Source organism: Lutra lutra, chromosome 4, assembly GCF_902655055.1.
Source record: "Lutra lutra chromosome 4, mLutLut1.2, whole genome shotgun sequence".
Taxonomy (NCBI): domain Eukaryota; kingdom Metazoa; phylum Chordata; class Mammalia; order Carnivora; family Mustelidae; genus Lutra; species Lutra lutra.
The window spans coordinates 66,343,280-66,355,863 of record NC_062281.1 but is presented as its reverse complement, the minus strand read 5'-3'; the positions used below and the strand labels follow the sequence as shown (position 1 = coordinate 66,355,863).

Below are 12,584 nucleotides of genomic sequence, written 5' to 3'. Positions count from 1 at the left end.
TAGCATTTAACATTATCCATCTCCTCGTGAATTTTTAAAACCACAACACATGATTTTGACAACCACAGCTATGTACTATGGGAAAGTTGAAGCCAAAAAAAAAAAAAAAAAAAAAACAGGAATTGGAGCCAGTGAGTGAAAGGAGGGAGCATGAGATTGATGTATGGTAAGCTTACAAAGAAAAAAATTCAGGACTTTCCAAAAGCACAGAACTAAAGTCAGTCTCATAGCTACATAAAGAAACTCTTAGCTAAAATAGATATGCTATTCAGTGTTCTGAAATTATAATTGGCCTTCTAGCATTATTTTGCCTGGAATTAGTCTCCCCTATTAATCCAGAAATACCAGCCCCAACCAGTGCATCTCCCTGTACCCCTAAAATTTGATAAAGATCATTAGTTTCTTTAGTGTACATGAATTTCTCATTTCTGCTGAGTGATTTCTTAAAGTACATCCTAAACAGGATTACAGGCATTGGCACAGAGGAATGCTAATGAGGAGCTACCGGCATTTCCCAATTTAAAACTTGATTGCATTCCAAAAATGTATCGGAAAGTTTGACTAATTGGAACTCAGAATGTATCTTCTTGTGGAAATAAATGGTGGATAATTTCCTGAACTGACCCAAGCCAGGCCATGAGATACCTAAGCCATCATTTCCAACAGCACAACCTAAATTCTGGGTCCAGACAACAGGATCTTTTGGGGAGAGTAGGAGGAAAGGCAATACAGTGAGGTTTGCCCCTCTTTTACTTAGCATTAATAGGTTAAAAGTGTCTTGGCTATTCTCTCTCTTCCCCCTTTAATACCACTTCAATCCTCCTATCCCTGCTAGTGAAATGCTCCAAGCTCCAAAGGTATCTTTCCTACCTCTGCCCCAACCCTACCCCACAGTCTTCATGTCAACAGTTCCACAGAATGGGAGGCAGTGATAGACACATTTGTCACTGTTGAGATCTGCCACTTACGAGCTTCCTCACTGGCCAGAATTACATTGGTAGCAGCAGCTCCTCTAATTGCTTGTTCTGGCTTTTGGGAGCTCAAATTGTCATTAAGAAAAAAAAAATCCATAACTTTTCCCATGTTCTATTTTGGCAGGAAAAGAGCCTTGGGAAATGTCCATATAGCAGAAGTCCCTGCTGCCATCAATTCTTGCTCCTGTGCCAGTTTTGAGTCGATTTAAGAAAAGCTGTCTATGGCTTATGTCTCTCCTTTTCTCTTTCCTTGAATCTTCTTCAGCACAGTTTCTCTAAACATTCAGTGCTCCCTTCAAGGGAGATCTTTGTCTTTTGGAGCAGGTACATTTTCCACTGCCCGATTCTGGTCATGAATATCCTTACTCAAGACCACGTGTCTTTGCATCCAGTGTGAACTTGGATCATGGGGCAGCAGGTGAGGAAAGGCATGGCAGGGAAGGTTTGGCTCAATGCAAACTCTAATGATCAACGAGGGCTGCCTGGAAAGTGGCGAATGGGGGCTGGCAGAAAGAGAAGGATTCCAGGGAGATCTCAGCTCTAGAGCAAGAGGATCATAGTTGATGACTCTGGCAAGAGTACTGGCCAGAGGACAGTGAGGGAACCCACACACTTACACCCTCAATCCTTGGCAGTATGGAGTCAGGATGATTTGGATTCATATCTGGTTTTTCCATTTGGTAGCTATGTGGCATTGGGCAATTTACTTTTAGTTTCTTCTTTTGAAAACTTGAGATAAAAATCTACATCAAAGAATCCTTGTGATAAAGTTAACATTTGTAAAGATACAAAAATTCCAAAATATGAATTCTTATCCCCTTCACTAACACTGTCTGCCATTCTTTTAATTGGCTGAATTAATAAATATTGGTCTTGGCCCTCTTTAGACATTTTCTCTTAAATTATTGAGGTTTTTTGTTATTGAAAATTTTTTTAAAGATTTATTTATTTATTTATTTGACAGAGAGAGAGATCACTGGTAGGCAGAGAGGCAGGCAGAGAGAGGCAGGGAAGCCGGATCCCTGGTGAGCAGAGAGCCCGATGCGGGGCTTGATACCAGGACCCTGAGATCATGACCTGAGCTGAAGACAGAAGCTTAACCCACTGAACCAGGTACCCCTTGTTATTGAAAAAATTTTTTTTAATCCACAATCATATGTCTTTCTTCCACATAATCCCTCACTTCTAACCTGGCATTAATTATACGATGTCTTGCATCAGGTTTATAAAATAGCTTTTTGATGGGGGTGGGGTGTTACACATTCAGATTAAATGCACATTTCATCCTTTAAGTCAAAAATTCCTAATTTTTTAAAGGTCAAAAGTAAGATTTCTAAACATTGAGTAAATAAGGTAGATTCCTCTTTATTTTGTTATCTATCAAAAAACAAGTCATTTAAAGTAGTGCAATGTTGGCCAAGGTCTATTTTCTTCAAGGTGGTTAGGTATAGCTGGCACAAATTCCCTTGAATTTATGCAAATACCCAAGTGGTCACTTTCTTGTAGTGCTGTCTACAGCCTGGACACCAACATGCTTGAGCTGTGTCTGCTGTCCCTCTTTGACTCCAATATGAGCATAACAGGGCAGGAAGACCCAAAGGACTCCATACACCAAAGCATGCAGAAGCAACCTAGACACACCACAGCTTTCCTAGGGGAGTCATAAATGGAGTCAATAGGCACCCCAGATCTCACTGCTCTTCAAACATTGGTTGGTCATCCACTACGGTGGAGTTTTATCCTCCCTTCCGCTCATCCTAGACTTTGTCTTAACACCTCCACGCCCTTACTCTTATTCTTCCTGTGTCTTTATCCTTTCCAAGAGCAACACAGAAGAATTCCTGCCCAGTCTCAGAAGAGCTACATCCACTCTTCTGTGAACTATTGTTCCTGACATTACTGGGAAATCCTCTGTCCCCTGCATTTACCAAGACCTCCAACAAAAACAATTGTTTCTTTTGAAGAATCCTCCTCTTCCCATCACCTTCTAAAAAGAGGGAGTGGCTAACAAGGGCTACATTCTAGAGGAAGCCCCAAATAACTAGAGAAGTGAACAGAACAACTACCTCTACAAGTCTTTCAACCAGAAGGCATGTCCTACTAAGATATTTCCCCATCTTTGAAATAGTTATGGAAATTGTTCAGAGAGAGAGGAAAGTCAGGTCGAAAATTTCTAAAACAAAACAAAACAAAAAACAAACTTATAATTTTTAGTTTTTTAAAAATCATACTAAAAACTATTTCATTTCTTCATATATCCTAGAAATTAGGAAGCTACACCTACATTGCTATTTAAGATAAAATACATGTGGTGTAGTAGAAATGATGTAGGTACAGCCAAACCTATGTTGGGCCTTGGTTTTGCCATTTAACAGTGATTCTGAGCCCATACTTTTTACTCTCTCCCTTTAAAAAATTATTCTGAGCCTCGGTATCTTTATCTCTTGAATGGATATAATAAATCTTGCTTCAAATGGGTTTTTTTTTCCTAGTGTTTTTTAAAATACTTTTTTCTAGTATTATTTTAGTTGGAGAATGTTAATTCTCTTCTTTGTCTTTCTTCTTAAGTTGTGCATTGTGTTTTCCTCTATGCACTGCATATAATATCATTGGGAATTTCTGTCTCTAAGGCCTAAAATGAAGCAATTACTATTTTCTGTTTTTAAAAAAAGTAACAAAATCAGTATAAGTGAAAGATGACGGGTTTAGAATCTCAATAGACATGAGATCCAAAAGTAACCCCCCGAAGTTAGTCTTTCCATCAGTTAGCTCCTCTGCACATGGGGGGGATAACACCCATCTGACAAGGCTGTTGTAAGGAAGAGAGAGGCTGGTGCAGAGTCGGTCATATAGGTAATGTACACTGAGTGAGAGCTCAGCATGGGGTGTACTGGTCTCAAACTCATATCCTAACACCTCACATGGGATGCCATCCCACTCAACCCTGTTCTCCACACAGGGACAGTCACGTGGAAGTTGGTGGAGAGCTCATACCCTTTCGAGGGACATTCTGGCTTTGCCTGGTAGAGCACCACTGTAATGGCCTCAGAGGGTGGTCTCAGAAATAGCTGGCCCTGCAGTACCCACTTCCCTAAGACTTCCATCCCCGCGAAAACAAGTTCCTGTCTGCAGCCCTAAACATATGTCCTATGAAGTAGGGTAATGGTTTTTAAAGAACCTCTACAGATGCGAAGCATTGACCCAGTTTGTATGACATCAGAACATAGTGTCACCCATTCTGGATGCAAGAACCCAGAGCTTCAACAAGACCTGAGAGTATGGTGTGATGACTGAGCTCTTTCACTTTGAATTTAGTCACCAGACACCAAAGATGGGGTTAACACAGACACTTAGTAAATTTGTTGGTGATAAATTCATGGCACAAATGCCACATACATTCCTGGGCCCAGGAATGCCAAGATGTTCAGGCAGTGAAGCAATGATGCAGTCAGTAATTAGAATACCAAACAATGTTAACATCGTACTTAATCAAATCCAGAAGTTCTACCTTATTTAGTTCTATTATAGCAATCAACTATTTGATTATTTCTATCTCGGGCTTAAACTGCCAGGCAAGTTATCCAGCTTACTACTGCCTAGACTTAAGATTCAAATGAATATAGTATTGGCAGTCACTTTTAGGGTTAGTAAGGTTTCTTCACTTCTGATACTTCAGATTAAAGATATTAAATTACCGATTTCCTGGTTGTGACCAGGTCCTATAGTACATACCCTGTAATTATAGATACAGGTCAAAGATAGCCAAGTGAGAGCTAGCAGCAGCATATCGACTTTTACTTAATAATTTTAATGTCATGCACCAAACTCTGAATAAAATAAAATGCCAAAATGGTATTTGTTACACTAAAGTTTAACACATCAATGACAGCCAGAATTTCTCAGATTGTCTGTCCCCAAATTCTCTAATATAATTTTATTTCCTGATACTAAAGCATGCACTTTGTTCACTGGAAAGGCATGAGTGTGTTATTTTTGTCACTAGAGGGCAGGAAATTAAAGTACACTATTTCCAAAACCCTTTAAAGATACATGTCTTATGTAGGGAATCTTAGTGTTTTTCTGAAAGGAGAAAATAATCTGCTAAATACATATTTTCCTAGCAAATAATTCATAAACACTAATAAATATAACAAATAATAAGCTCGATTATTTTTGTTTTAATCATTTTTATAGGAAAGAAATAAATATTTCTATTGGATAATAATCTCAAGAATGAACATTTCCCCTAACATGTCTTCTGTTTAATAGTTTTCATTTGATGATAAAAAAAAAAGTCCTTCCTTTCTGCTGTGACTATTCATATACTCAATGTGTTTCTTTTCTCAGAAGTTGATTTAATCTTGATAAATGTTCACGGTTTGTCTCCCCCTCGGATTTCCCCCAACTCACGTCTGAGAGACTGTAGACTCTGAGAAACAAACTGAGGGTTTTGGAGGGGAGGGGAGTGGGGGGTTGGGTGAGCCTGGTGGTGGGTATTATGGAGGGCACGTATTGCATGAAGCACTGGGTGGGGTGCATAAACAATGAATTTTGGAACACACACACACACACACACACACAAAATTTAATTTAATTTTAAAAAAGAATATATACACATAGATGTAGCATCAGCTAATTCAGATTCTTTTGAAAATTTGGCCTGAAGACAATAAAAGTTTAATTCATATGAAAGAACAGGCCCATTAAGAATATTTATGTTATAATCAAACATAATTGTAAACAAATGTTTAACCTAATTAAAATAAAACTCAATTGTTTTGGCTTAATAATTTTAGTTGCAACTAGAATGTTAATAATGAAAAAAATTATTTTTCATAATGGCCCTTTCCATGAAGTTACTTGATTGTTTATTACTTTAAATGACTGGGGGTTTTTTTGTAATGGATAATGCTACATTTATTTTATAATAATTTAAAATTTTAATTTCCACCTAGTTCAATTTAATAAAATAGAGAAAATTTGGGGAAAAAAGTTGTTAAATGTTCAGTTTATGACTTAAATTTCAAATGATGGAACTCTGTTCATTGATTTCCAGTCATCTTCTGAACAGCCTTCTGGGTGCTCTTCCATTACTAGCACACCTGTCAATGCCTTTTTGCATGAGACCTCTACCTAAGTGCCCGGAGAGATGTTTGTACACCTAACATATCTGGAAGTACCCACTAAATGAGCCAGACAGACTCGGTCCCTTCCTATATCCCTTGGATTCAAAACACAAAGCTAAAGTTAGAAATTCAAATAGCAAAACAAAACAAAGGAAAATGATCAAATCATGAGTCCTGTGGACAGAGAACTCAAATCAGGTGATCTTTCACTGATCATTTGTCTCAAACCTAGTGTGGTAGGTCGAAAAATTGTCTCTCAGAACCTCTGAGTATATTACCTTCCATTGTAAAGAGACTAGCAGAGATTGTAAAGATTAAAAATCTTAAAATGGAGAGCTGTTTTGGATTATCTAGGTGGATCAGTCTAGTCCCAAGAACTCAAATTCAGAAGAGGGAGGCAGAGGGAGTGGGCCCCAAAACATGAGATGGAAGGCAGAGGGGAGATAAGAAGTGTGAGAGGGGACTGACCATTGCTGGCTTTGTAGAAGAGACAGGACCACAGGCCCGCAGAACCTCAGTGCTCCCCAATTGAGAGCTATAAGAAAATAAAAACCATGGAACAGAATTCTGCCAACCACCTGAAATGAACAAGGAAATAGATTCTTCCTTAGAGCCTCCAGAAAGGAACACAGCCTTAAGAAACCTTTCGTTTAGCTCTGTGAAACCTGTTTTGGGCTTCTGATCTACAGAACTGTAAGGTATTTATTTGTGTCATTTAGCTGCTACATTTGTGGGAATTTGTTAGGACAGCCCTAGGATGCATCAGGCCACGGCTGATGGGATGGGAGAGTTGTCTCTTCCAGGTCCCATTCAATGCCTTCCTTAGTTTTGCATGGTGCTCTCAGATTCTAGAACATACCCCAAGTTTTTCAGCTCACCCACAACTCGGCTAAGTCTTTCTGCAGGAGATGGCGCCTGAGTCTTGTAGGAAAAGTTAGCCAAAAGAAAAGGGAGTTGATCCAGGTGGGAGCCATTCATAAACTGTTAGGTAGAGTTCTAGACAAAGTTTAAGTTTGTGCTTCACTGGGGACTATTCTTATAGCTATTAGGGAAAAAAGATGCATGGGAAATGAAATATTAGAATATTCATACAGAAGCCCAGGTAAGAAATGATCATGACATAAGACATTGGTAGGAAGGATGGCTATTTGAAAATGAAGCCAACAGGTACTTAGCTCATGCAATCAGCAAAACTTAGTGACTGATTAGATATGGGCTTTGAGAGAGAGGTAGGGCCATGCCTAACTCCCAGAGTCTGAGTAAATGGTAGTGTCTCCAACAGAGATGAAAATATACAAAAGGAGGGGGTGTTTAGTGGAAAAGAAGGTAATGTGCTATTTTTGGCAAATGTTATGGAATTGGAGATGTCTTTGGTATATCAAGGATAAGCTATCTAGCACTCAGCTGGACTTTTGAGTCTGAAATTTAAGGGGGAGGTCTATTTTAAAAGTATGAATATGGAACTTATCAATATATGGCAGCTAGGGAATTGTAAAAATCATGAGTGGCAATGATTCCCAGAAAGATTATGTAGAATAAAAAGAAATAAGAATCTCGGGTTAAACCTTTGAGCACACAGTATTAGAGCCATGGAGAGAAAAAAGAACCCACAAAGAGACCAGAAAAGGAAGTCAGGGGTAGAGTGTGGAGTAACCAAAGCAGAGAGAGAAGAGAGATTCCAGAAAAAGGAAATGGCTAGCAGTAAGTTGAGACCTACAACATGTCCTCAAATCCAGCATTTAGGAAGCCATTGGTGATGGTACTCCTGGTAGCACAGGTGAAGTCGAAGCAATTTACAGAGAAATGAGGATTATATAGCACATGATGAAACAAAGAGAGTGATATTTCTTCCTTCATAGGAAGATAACATTTTCATGTCTCACCAGGAAATGGTGTCTTGCCTGTTTCATTAAAACTAAAGTTTACTGAGCACCTGCTTAATGCAATACTGTGGTAAAGGGAACCATGGAGAAGACAAAGATACATGACGATGTAGGGTTTCTCTTAAAGAACTTATAATTAAAATACAAAATAATGCATAGTAAAAACAATAATTGGTCTTTATTGAACATTTTCAATGTGCTAGGCATTAATTTCATAAACTCTTTTAATCTTTATAACCATTAATGGGTCATGATTATGACCCTTGGTCTTTCTTTTGTTTTGTTTTGTTTCTCAGGTGAAGAAACTGAAGCACAGAAAAATTATGTAACTTGCCCAAGGTCACTCACTTAGTGAATATTCACATAAGAATTCAACTCTGGGAGATATGGCTTCAGAATGTGTGTACTTAACTATTATGGACAGCAACTATGAGGAAATGTCGAACAAAATAAGAGTCAGGAAGAGAGGAAGCAGGAAGCACTTCAGGGGTTCTGAAGAGAGTAACTTCTGCTTGGAACCAGGAAGGAGTCCATGAGGATATGGGCATTTGGGTAAGCCTTAATGGACACATGAGGCATGGTGTGATGACAACGAGGGCAACTAAGCTAAAGAAGGTAGGTGATCAAAGGTCCGGAGGTGGAGATGGGTCGCATGTGGGATGCACAGTACAGAGGTGTGCCTGGTTTGGTGTAAAAAGACAAAAAGGAACAGTACGGCTAAAAAGGAAGTGTGGCCAGAATGTAGAGGAAGCTAATTAGGCTTTTTAAAAATCATCCCTCCACCAAAAATCATCATCATCATCATCATCATCATCATCATCATCATCTACAGATGATTTTGAAAAAGGTTAGGAATATGATTGGTATTATATTTTTAGAGGGATTAATTCAGTAGCAGTGCTTAGGGAGAGCTAAAATATCCTCTCTTTTTAATCCCATGAACCTCCCCGAATTGTCTTAGAAGCTATTCAAGAATTTGTATTATTCTTCTATGGCTGTGATAACAAAGTATGAAACTTGGTTTAAACAACATACATCTATTCTTTTATAGTTCTGGAGGCCATAAATCCAAAATGGGTTCCACTGGCCTGAAAGCATTAACAAGGCCATGCTCCCTCTAGAAACCCTAGGGGAGAATATGTTTCCTTGCTTTTTCCAGTTTCTAGTGCTGCATTTCTCACATTCTTTGACTTGTGGCCGCCACCATCTTCAAAGCCAATAGTGTAGCATCTTGCTTCAGTGGTCACATTGCCCTCCTCCTCGGTGTTAAGTCTCCCTATGATGTTATGCCTCCTCCTTGTAAGAATACTTGTGATTGCATTTAGGGCCACCTGGATAATCCAGGATCATCTTCTCCCAGAACACTTAGTTTTTTTTTTGTTTTTGTTTTTTTTTTAAGATTTTATTTATTTATTTGACAGAGAGAAATCACAAGTAGGCAGAGAGGCAGGCAGAGAGAGAGGAGGAAGCAGGCTCCCTGCTGAGCAGAAAGCCCAATGTGGGCCTTGAACCCAGGACCTGGGATCATGACCTGAGCCGAAGGCAGCGGCTTAATCCACTGAGCCACCCGGCGCCCCCAGAACACTTGGTTTAATCACATCTGTGATCTTCTTTTTTGCCTTAAGAGGTAACACTCACAGGTTCTAGAGATTAAGACTTGGATATCTTTGGAGGCCATTATCCAGCCTAGAACAACATGGTTTAGAAAAACAATTCCAAATCCTTTGGCCTCTTTTTCATTCTTGTCCTCAAGTGATTGAATGTTGACAAAAACATAATCATTCAATTGGAAGATTGGTCTGGAATTGGCAGTGGGATATGGAGAATATGCCAATCCCTCTATCCACCCCTGTGGTGTTGAAGGAAGGAAGGAAGGAGAGAGATACTAAAACACCATTTGACCAAGAGATTAGTGAGATGCCCACTACAGTTCATGTGGGCAAAGTGTGTGATGTACTTACAAAAGATGTATTCTTTTCATGGAATGGTGGATGAGACCAGCATACAGGTATACTGGAGTAGACACTGCATCACTTAGGATCAACCTGGCTGAAGACATGGGGTATGAGAGGAAAAATCAGTGAGGAAGAGCTAATACTAGGGCATGAGTCAGTTATAAGGACCAAGTGCAGAGCCCCTAGTTGCAGCTGAGGTACATGGAAAGGAGAGGAGCCCTAAGCTGAAGGAAGTCCTGAAAACTTGGATGCAATGAAGGATGGATTTAAAGGAGAGGTTGGTTCAGCCTGTCATAATGATCAGAAATTCTGAATGTAAAATAACTAGTTCCTGAAATTTTACATCATTGGCTCATCTTTTGCTCTATTACAGTTTTCTGCAAAATTTGGATTTTTTTTTCCATTAAGACAGGGAATACTTTATTCAAACCCATCAGAGAAATGGACAGCTTGGGTCTGTAACAAAGCGTTGTGTTTTAAAGCATAGGTCAGTAATTGTATATGAGAGTATACACTGCTACATACAAATTAACTGATCAGAGCACAACTTATCAATATTCAAAACAGAATAAGCTTCCCTGTAAAAGCAGCACCTTTGTGACATTTTTCACTTTAGTATTCCTCTCCTTCTTCTTCACCCTCTCCTTCAACAGAATCCACACCAACCTCCTCATAATCCTTCTCAAGGGCAGCCATGTCCTCACGAGCCTCAGAAAACTCTCCTTCCTCCATGCCCTCCCCCACATACCAGTGAACAAAGGCACGCTTGGCATACATCAGGTCAAACTTGTGGTCCAGGCGAGCCCAGTCCTCAGCGATGGCTGTGGTGTTGCTCAGCATGCACACAGCTTGCTAGACTTTGGCCAGGTCTCCACCGGGCACCACAGTGGGAGGCTGGTAATTAATGCCCACTTTGAAGCCAGTGGGGCACCAGTCCACAAACTGGATGGTACGCTTGGTCTTGATGGTGGCAATGGCAGCATTGACATCTTTGGGAACCACATCGCCATGGTACAACAGGCAGCAAGCCATGTATTTACCATGGCGAGGGTCACATTTCGCCATCTGGTTGGCTGGCTCAAAGCACACATTGGTGATCTCTGCTACAGAAAGCTGTTCATGGTAGGCTTTCTCAGCAGAGATGAAAAAGGGGCATAGGTGGCCAGAGGGAAGTGGATACAGGGATAGGGCACCAGGTTGGTCTGGAATTCTGTCAGATCAACGTTCAGGGCTCCATCAAATCTGAGAGAAGCGGTGATGGAGGACACAATCTGGCCTATCAACCTATTTAGATTAGTGTAGTTTGGGCGTTCAATATCGAGGTTTCTACAACAGATATCATAGATGGCCTCGTTGTCTACCATGAAGGCACAATCAGAGTGCTTCAGGGTGGTGTGGGTAGTGAGGATGGAGTTGTAGGGCTCAACTACAGCTGTGGAAACCTGAGGGGCTGGGTAAATGGAGAACTCCAGCTTGGACTTCTTGCCATAATCGACAGAGAGACGTTCCATCAGCAGGGAGGTGAACCCGGAACCAGTTCCCCCTCCAAAGCTGTGGAAAACCAAGAAGCCCTGTAGACCTGTGCACTGGTCAGCCAGCTTCCGAATTCGGTCCAAGACAAGGTCAATGATCTCCTTGCTAATGGTGTAGTGCCCTCAGGTGTAGTTGTTGGCAGCATCTTCCTTGCCTGTGATGGGCAGCTCAGGATAGAAGAGCTGGCGGTAGGTGCCAGTGTGAACTTCATCAATGACTGTGGGTTCCAGGTCTACAAACACGGCCCGGGGCACATGCTTGCCAGCGCCGGTCTCACTGAAGAAGGTGTTGAAGGAGTCGTCTCCTCCCCCGATGGTCTTGTCACTTGGCATTTGGCCATCGGGCTGAATGCCGTGCTCCAGGCAATAGAGCTCCCAGCAGGCATTGCCAATCTGGACACCAGCCTGGCCGACATGGATGGAGATACACTCACGCATGGTTGCTGCTTTGCATCTGCCGAGAGAGGAAGAGGAGAGGTTGTTGCTTCTTACAGCGTGACTCTTAGGCAGTCGACGTAAGAGAACCTCCAAAATTTGGATTTTTATCTCCTTTTTATATTGTTCTATGCAACATAAGTACACAATGTGTAATAATCAAATAGGCAATTAATTTGTATTAAGGAATGTTTATTAGTGAAAAAGTATTACTAAAGGAGACCAAAACTTTGGGGATTGAATTACAATGATCTTCCGTAAGGCATTCATTTCCTCTGGGCCAGAATAAAAACTGGAAATAAAATAGTGGCTTTTTATAAATACACGATTAAAAATCTAAAGAAATTATTTTAAGCTGACAAGCATAAGATGTTACCATATTGATAAATCTCCAGAATGGAAATGGGAGTTATCTACTTTGGAAACCCATGGTAAGATATTACTATGAAGATGTTTGCATACTATATGTTTCCATCAAGGTCCTGGAATTGGACAGACAACACCATCAGTTGGTATGTTTGTGGAAGCCTTTTTGGTGAGGAATTGTTTGCAGTGGTGTAGACAGGGTTAAGGAAACCAACAGGAGGTGTTGAAGCATGCTTGAGGACTAGCAGCAGCTGAAAACCATTACCACCCACAGGCCTGAAGGGAAGAAGAGGAAGGCTTTCCTAGAACCAGA

The 12,584-nt window shown here is 40.5% G+C and overlaps 1 pseudogene; it reads right to left on the bottom strand.

The window, feature by feature from the left end:
- Positions 1-10,341: 10,341 nt before the first annotated feature.
- LOC125097757 (tubulin alpha-1A chain-like) lies at positions 10,342-11,942 on the bottom strand (annotated as a pseudogene).
- Positions 11,943-12,584: the final 642 nt, after the last annotated feature.